Raw genomic sequence first — 8882 nt, 5'->3', positions numbered from 1 at the left:
ACTTTCCTGTGAGAGACTGAATCAAATGAAGTCCAAAAACAAAACATCAACTGAAATATCCCCTTCATACGCTTGTTTCCAACAGGTACGCTTCATGTGTTTCCAACAGGTTTGTTATTCAACTTTTGTTGTTAACAAAACCAGGTTGCTCTTTAGAAATTAAGTAGTTTTTAATTTAAAATACCATCATACAATCTCTAAAAATTCGCTCCATAATTTTACCATCAATTGATGTTAATGAAACTGGTAGGTATATATATATATATATATATATATATATATATATATATATATATATATATATATATATATATATATATATATATATATATATATATATATATATATATAGATATTTTTAAGCATACTCATTTTTATATATTTTAGACTGTTTACCGTTGGACTCCTATCCCAATTTAACCTAGTGGATTAACAGTCGGTAAGTCTATTGTGTTTCACCCAGCTGATCAAATTTTATTTGCTTTTTCGTATTACATTAAAACAAGAGACTGTCTTTCATGTTCACTCATTTTTTAGAAGTCGTAGCCAGTTCGTATAAAAAGAGCTCTCGACGTGAAATAGTTAATTTTATTCATTCTCGACGTGAAATAGTTTTGAAAATTTTATTGTTGAGCAAGCATCAACGCCATGAAACAGAGCTCGCTCATGAAACAAAAGAGAAAGATCAAGAAAATAATGAATCTGGAGATTAACCTGCTGATGATTCTTAAATTAATATATTCTGTTGAACAATACTGCTGTTTTATTTATAAATAATTATCCTATGTATAAACATATAAAAGATGTAGAAAATGCTTTCTCTTTTACATTGATATCTAAAATAGGTTTTTTTTCTCGGCAAGAGCTTTTTTGTCATACTTTGTATGAAGAACTGTTTTTATTTTAATTTTATGAAAACAGCTTTTCACATATGAAAAGCTGGAATACTATAGTATATAGGATACTAAAGTATACTTATAAGTTGGGGAGAGCGGGGTAGGTTGTCACGCGGGTTGGTTGTCACAAAGTTTATTACAGGAAATGTAAATGAGATATAGAAATTTCAAATCATACAATGGAAATGTTATATAAAAAAAACATTTTTACAGTAATTTTCATCTTTTTTTAGCGTGTAGAAGAAAAGTTATTCGTTTTTATAGGTTTTTGATATGAAAAAGTTAAATTTTGCCTACTCAGAAATTTTCTTTTACCAAACGAAAATTATTTTATTGTGTTTTGAATGTAGATTTATAAAGTACTTTATTCATTTGAGTAACTTAATCCATAAAAAATTATCATGAAATTCTCACGCTTTTAGGTAAATGTACAGGTGTCCAGCAACTTACTCAGAAGGGGTTGCTTGTCACAAAATATATGGGGATGGTTGTCACAATTGCCTCGACTCCATGCGCTGCAAATTAAACGCCGCTTGCAGATTATTTAGTGGCTTTATTTATTTGTCCGCATTATTTTAATTATTAAGATATTATTTAAAAATCTAAAGTCAAAGTGTTATATTTGTTTAACTAAATATCTGTAATCTAAATTATTTTTATTTCAACGTGCATAACTTTAGATTGCGATCCAATGTTTAGTATAATTATAGAAAAAGGATTACAGAAGTTCAACTGTTTATTGTTTTGTTTACAAACTAAACAACTATCTGTTGTTTAGTTTGTAAAACTGTCTGTTGTTTTGTTTGTGCATTGTTTATATTTAGTGGGTTTATATATATATATATATTATATATATATATATATATATATATATATATATATATATATATATATATATATATATATATATATTTTAATGTTTTGTTTACATTATTTGCAAATATTTTTCTTTGCTTAGTAATAAACATGGTACGAAATTTTAAAAGAAAAACTAATAGAGGTTATACTTCTGGAGATGTCATAATGTGTGCTGTTAAAGATGTAAAGATTAATAACATTTCTATTAGATCAGCAGCAAAAAACCATGGCATTAATTACAGAACATTAGCACGTTATTGTAAAAAAATTATTATTACTAACCCATCACATGGTTCTATAGCAGATCTAATTGACAAAAATGAAACCTCCCTGAATGTTATAGGATACAAAAGTCGATTGATATTGCCAGAAAAAGTAGAAAAAGAACTGGTCACCTACCTGTTGCGAGCAGCAGATATATATTTTGGTTTAACTCCTACCGAAGTAAAAAAACTTGCTTTCCAGCTAGCAATTAAAAATAATATGAAGGTTCCCAATTCTTGGGTTGTAAAGGAACAAGCTGGTAAGGATTGGTTTACAGGATTTATAAAGCGCCATTCAAATATTTCCATTAGGCAACCTGAAGCTACTAGTTTAAGTCAAGCGACAAGTTTCAATAAGCAGAATGTTGCATCATTTTTTAGCAATTTGCAGTACTGTATGCAAAAATACTCGTTCTCACCAAATGACATTTGGAACATGGACGAAACTGCTGTAACTACTGTACAGCAACCTAAAAAGGTTATTGCAAAAAAAGGATTAAAACAAGTAGGAGCCATCACGTCAGCTGAAAGAGGAACTCTTGTAACATTAGCATGCACAATAAATGCTATTGGAAATAGTATTCCACCTTTTTTTATTTTTCCTCGTAAAAACTTTAAAGATCATTTCCTAATCAGTGCACCAACAGGAAGTGCAGGAGATGCAAATCCAAGTGGTTGGATGAAAGAAGGAAACTTTGTGAAATATCTAAAACATTTTGTAGGCAATACAAAATGTACTAAAGAAAAGCCTTGTTTATTGTTGCTTGACAATCACGAAACTCATCTTAGTATTGAAGGATTAGATTTGGCAAAAAATAATGGAATAGTAATGCTTACCTTCCCACCACATTGCACGCATAAGTTGCAGCCCTTGGATAAGGCAGTTTACGGTCCTCTCAAAAACTATATAAATACTGCTATGACATCATGGTTAGTAATAAATCCTGGAAAAACTGTTACAATATATGATATTCCAAAAATAGTAAACATTGCATTTCCAAAGGCTGTATCTCCCCACAATATTTTAATTGGTTTTGCTGCAACAGGTATTTACCCGTTAAATCCTGATATTTTTACTGAAATTGATTACTGTCCTAACTATGTAACTGATCGCCCTGACCCACCTTGTTCACAGGCTGATTCAAATAAAAAAGACTGTGAATCTTATTCAATGCAACCAGAACCAGCAAATAAAAGATTTAAAGAATCTATTCAGATACCAGATAATCAGGTAGACATAACAATAGAAGATCCAGTTGTATCAAATAAAACCTCTAATCAGAACCCAATCACTACATTAGGTTTTAACAATTCAATCATGCCACCTGAGAGTATTAGGCCTCTGCCTAAAGCAGGCCCGAGGTTAGCATCAAAAAGAGGTAGGAAAAAGCGGTCAACTATGATTCTTACTAACACGCCTGTCAAAGCATGGCTTGCTAATTATAAAAAGAAGAAAACTAATAAAAAAAATTTTATTAGGAATTGTAAATCATTTACGAATGGAAGTAAAAAAGAATTAATAAAAGCAAATCTTGCTACGAAAAAACCTTCTATAGTCTTAAATTCATCTGAAGATGAAGAGTATCTATGCATCTATTGTTTTGAATCATTTTCTAACAGCAGATCAAGAGAACAGTGGATTCAATGTCAGGTTTGCCAAAAATGGGCTCATGAAGAATGCACACCAGGCTTACAACAGTTTATTTGTGAATTGTGTTCTTTATCCAATAATTTTTAAAAAACCAAATTTAAAAACATTTATAGTGATAAACTAAATTTGTTAAATGTGTTATATTTAAAATATATATATTTCAGTTTATAGTATTTTATTTTTATTTTTCTTAGTAAAATATAAACGAAATTAATTTGTACTCGTTTTACATTAAATTCTTATCTAAACTTGTCAAAATCCAAATGTGACAATCAACCCCGCACCATGTGACAACCTACCCCGTGAGCGGGGCTAGTTGTCACACAGAAGTGGTCTTTGAAAAATGATTTTACAGCAATAAATATTTCACTCAATGTCATAAAAATATTATAATAGTTACTGGAAATAGTTAAACTAGCTTTGTGCAAAGTTTGGCATTGATTGGATGAAAATTAAAAGCTGAGCAGCCTAAAATGTAAAATGTGTGACAACCAACCCCGCTCTCCCCTATGACAAAAAAAGTCTTTCCAACGCCGAGAAAAAAATTTTTTAGATATCCATAATCGGTTTACAAAGACGTCTTAAAGACGCATTTTTCATGTTTTTTCATGACAAAATAAAGACAAAGAAAGTCGTCTTTTCAATGCCGAAAAAAAATGTCTTTGAGATTAACATAATCTACTAAAAAAGGCGTCTTAAAGACGCATTTTTCATGTCTTTTCATGACAGGATAAAGACAAAAAAAGGCGTCTTTTTGATGTCGAAAAAAGATATCTTTTAGATTTGCATAATCGACTAAAAAAAGACGCCTTAAAGACATCGTAAATAAGACATTTAAAGACGTCTTTTTTCCTACTGGGCACAAATATTGTATATGTATGATAAATGAACATATAAAACAAAAAATATTATATTTTTCAAATAATATCACTTACCACTGCAATGCGCGATTCAACTGTTTATGATAAGGTAATCTTGAGTAACATTTATTACACAATTATTATTGTATGATGAAGGTTGTTGTTGGAGGAGTCAAGTATTAAGATCTTTACAGAACTGTTAATTATTCTTTTGAAAAACAGTAATAATTTTAAGAAATATTAGGAAAGGGATTACGTGAAAGTAATAAGAATAATTTTAAGAAACATTAGGAAAGGGATTACGTGAAAGTAATAAGAATAATTTTAAGAAACATTAGGAAAGGGATTACGTGAAAGCAATAAGAATAATTTTAAGAAGCATTAGGAAAGGGATTACGTGAAAGTAATAAGAATAATTTTAAGAAACATTAGGAAAGGGATTACGTGAAAGTAATAAGAATAATTTTAAGAAATATTAGGAAAGGGATTACGTGAAAGTAATTAGAGTTTTATGAAAACAACAGGTTATATCAAGTTTAATCTTTTTTAATTTTTTTATGCTCGCTTTTATACCTTTTTATTTTTGTCGCAAAGATTTTTTTGTCATTTTTTGTCATGAAAATTTTGTAATTTTGTAATTTTTTTGTCATGAAAATTAAGTCGACGTAAATGCTCACATTAAATTTCGGGAACACCAAACATGTTAGTCCTATTTGGTACATTGCTAAATGGATAATATTTTGTATATATAATAGATATTTTTTATATATGCTAGATATATTATAGATATATTATAGATGTAAGATCGTGCGCAACCTCCGGATCAAGCTTGAGGGGAGGGTGTGTCGTACCTCCCTAAGATAGTAAAACTTTAACTTATTGTAGTAGGTAATTTTCAAATGGAGAAAAGCACAAAAACAAAATAAAAATCTTTAAAAAAAAAGTATACATTTAAACTAAGGAACAAAAGGCATCAAATTCTTCATTTTTTCTGTTCTTTTAACAATGAAACTGTTTTTAATTGAGCTTAATTTTTGATGTCGAGATCAAGATCTGTAGGTTTTTTAGAAGAATTTTTAACTTACGCTAAGACCCTTTTAAAATACTTTTGTAATTTTTTGGAAATCCACTCCTTTATATAGAATAAAATAAGGACAAATTTGATTGCTATATAAAGGTTCAACCTTATATAGAATCAATTTTTTTTTGATTGCTGCATAAGGTCGAACCCTTCACAAAATGAGAAATTTTATTTTTTTTTTGTTTTGAGATTTTAAATAGTGGGTAACCATCTTGAAACCCATTGAATATGGACTGGTAGAACTACTGCTTATGCTTTTTTATAAGTTGGTATATTTGTCATCACCCAGTGAGATCTGACCGCTAAAGTTAGAAACTATTGTGGTGGTGCAGGTAACTTTTGGAACTATACCTGAAAAATTATTTTGGAAGTAGCTAAAACACCAAAGGGCGTTTAATTGGCTCTTTACTTACAGAGAAATCTTTTTCTAATATAACATACTAAATCAGGGTGTTTTGAATAATTGTATTTTTTAAACATATAAAAATAATGGTGTTATAAAAAATATTATTCATGAAAAAATAAAGTAAACAAAATACACCATTTAATTTTAAATTGATTTAAATAAGAGTGGTGTTGCGTGATATTATACTGCAGTGTAAAAAAGTTTTCAATTTGAACTTGCAACGATTCCTTTTATCAACAAACCAATTACAATTAATTAATCAATAGCCTCCTCTTTAACTAATAATATTATTATGTAGTAACGTACAAATAAAGTTTTCTAAAAACCTTTTAACATGTTCTTAAAAGCCACATTAAACTCATTTAAAGACTTTATGGATAATCAATAATATATTGATGTCTTTAGCAATTACATTAATATTACATCTCAAAATTTACGTAAGTAAATTTTGAGATTTTATATTAATATAACTACGAATAAGTTTTTATAATATTTTAATATTAAGTTTTCTTTAAAATTATGCTATATTGTGGTATAAACAAAAACATGCTTAAGTACAAAACTTAAGTATGTTCTTGCTTATCACATTAGAATGTTTAGAAAAAGATTGAAACAACCACTTCATTTGGCGAGGATATAAACTTTCCAAAATCATTTTTGAAAAAATCTTTTGAACACAAAAAAACTAGTGTATGAATTTTAAAACCTTAAAATTTTAAAAACTTAAATTTAATGTAAGAAAACAAAAATAATAAAAATTACTAGCTTGTTGCCCTCACATTTGGAGTTGGGATGGTAAATGTTTCAGAGTATTTTAGTATCCAGGCTCTAATCACCACACTTTTGTATTTCTTTATCTACTTATAAATCGTTTCTATGCTACAGCTCGGGATATAGGTATATTACACAGTGGCGTAGCAAAGTATATTTTGTCATTAGACATACGCGGCCGAGGTGCCCAATTTCTGCCTCTCTGGAACAATAACTTTTCTTTAAAAAAAAAAACTCTCTAAATATATATTAGGGCTCCTAAACCTTGCGGCTCTGGGTTTAGTTGCTTGTGGGACCGTAAGTTTTGTTTTTACTGGCCTTGTGGTAGCTAGGCTACTGATACTACACGCAGATAAAGATATTTGCGTGAAAAGTTCTAAGTTTTTCATACCCATACAAAGGTACCGTAGTTGTTTAAACCAAGACTTTTAGAGTCAAAGGATATTCTTTAGCAGGTGGATTTTTTTTGTATCAAAGTGGCAAAAAATCTTTACAAAAATAAAGCGTCCACTTAAAAAGTTCGAGGCTCCTTAATCTTCAGGGTATGGTGTTATTGCCCCCATAATTCAGGACAGATTTAAACTTTCTCTCGTTAATTTTTTAAATTATAAATGCATTTACGCAAAAAACTTGTAAAAAAGAACTAACAATTATGTCAACTATTTTTTTTTCAAATAATTTACCCTTTCTGAGTCTCCCATGGGTATATGCGCCTTCTGCTAAATGCCTTATTTTAGCTTTGTCTAAATTCCAGACCTTTGAATGGTTGGCCAGAGAGTAAATATTTTTGAAACGGTTTTATTCAGAGAATGGTTATTAATGCTAAAACTATCATGGACCGGGACTAGAGAGGGTTTTAATCATGGGCGGAAACTAATTATTGGTATTTTCAAACTTTACAGGAAAGAAATACCTAAAACCGCGAAAATCAAATGTTGCGGCAAACTAAATGTTAGTGCCTTAAAGTTTTACTTTTTTGCATTACTTTTGTACAAAATCCTGCCAAAGTTATTGTAAAACATAAGTAAATTTATTTACTTACTTCATATAAATTACTTTTAATTTACTTTACAAATTATATAAAATTTAAGCCTATGTAACTTAAATTTTATTTTATATAATTAATTTTAAATAAAATTTGTTATTACTTTTTAAAATAAAAAAATCCTAATTAAAAAATATTATTTTATTTGTAAATTAAATTTACATTTGGTAGGATATTAATTTTATGTAATTTACTTTCATATGCAAGTTACTTTTTAAATATAATTTTTTTTAATTTGCTACTTTTATAGATAAATGTAAATTATAGTTTGAGGAACTTTTATATTATGTACTAGCTTTTTCAAAATTAATTAATTTTTAAATGTAAAAGTAAAAAGCTTTTTCATGTGACTTACTTAAATTACTTTTTGATTTAATCTTCTTTTACATAACTTACTTATGAAAGTAAAAAAACTTACATTATAAAGTAAAAGTCGTTTCAAAAAAATTAATTACTTATACGGAAATTTACATATAAAACGTTTAAAGCTACTTATGTAATTTACTTTTTGGTAAAAATTAACTTATTCGTGTAAAGAAACAAAAAGTAAGTAAAAGTGCCATCCCTAATAATAAGACCTAAAGGTCTTCTGCGAGTCTCCGCGTTCTTTTTTTTTTATTTTTTTTTTATTTTTATACCTGTATATTTTGTTACATAAGACACACATATGGCTTGATATTTACACTATACTAAGGCAAATTTTTCGGTATGAAGGTTAAATAAAGAGCTAATTAGCACTATAATGATAAAAACTATCTGGTGTATTAACGTTGTATTATATAAATATCGGTAATAATAATTTTGAAATCGCTTTTATTTCTCTGCAGGTAAATTTTTAGTTACGAATAGCTCCTTGTTTAAATTTCATACCGAAATATTTGCCTTAGTCGCATAAAGAAAGTACTGTTAAGCTTTTTAAACAAGTTGAAAATTCATATTTAAGATGTTTAGCATACATATTTATTTAAAAATTTTGTCTAAAAGTTAAAAATAAATTGTTATTTATTATAATAATAGCCTATCGTATTAATAACAGTTGACTATTACTTTT

Source organism: Hydra vulgaris, chromosome 06, assembly GCF_038396675.1.
Source record: "Hydra vulgaris chromosome 06, alternate assembly HydraT2T_AEP".
NCBI classification, from domain to species: Eukaryota; Metazoa; Cnidaria; class Hydrozoa; order Anthoathecata; family Hydridae; genus Hydra; species Hydra vulgaris.
The sequence above is the reverse complement of the archived record's forward strand: the minus strand, read 5'-3'. Positions refer to the sequence as shown.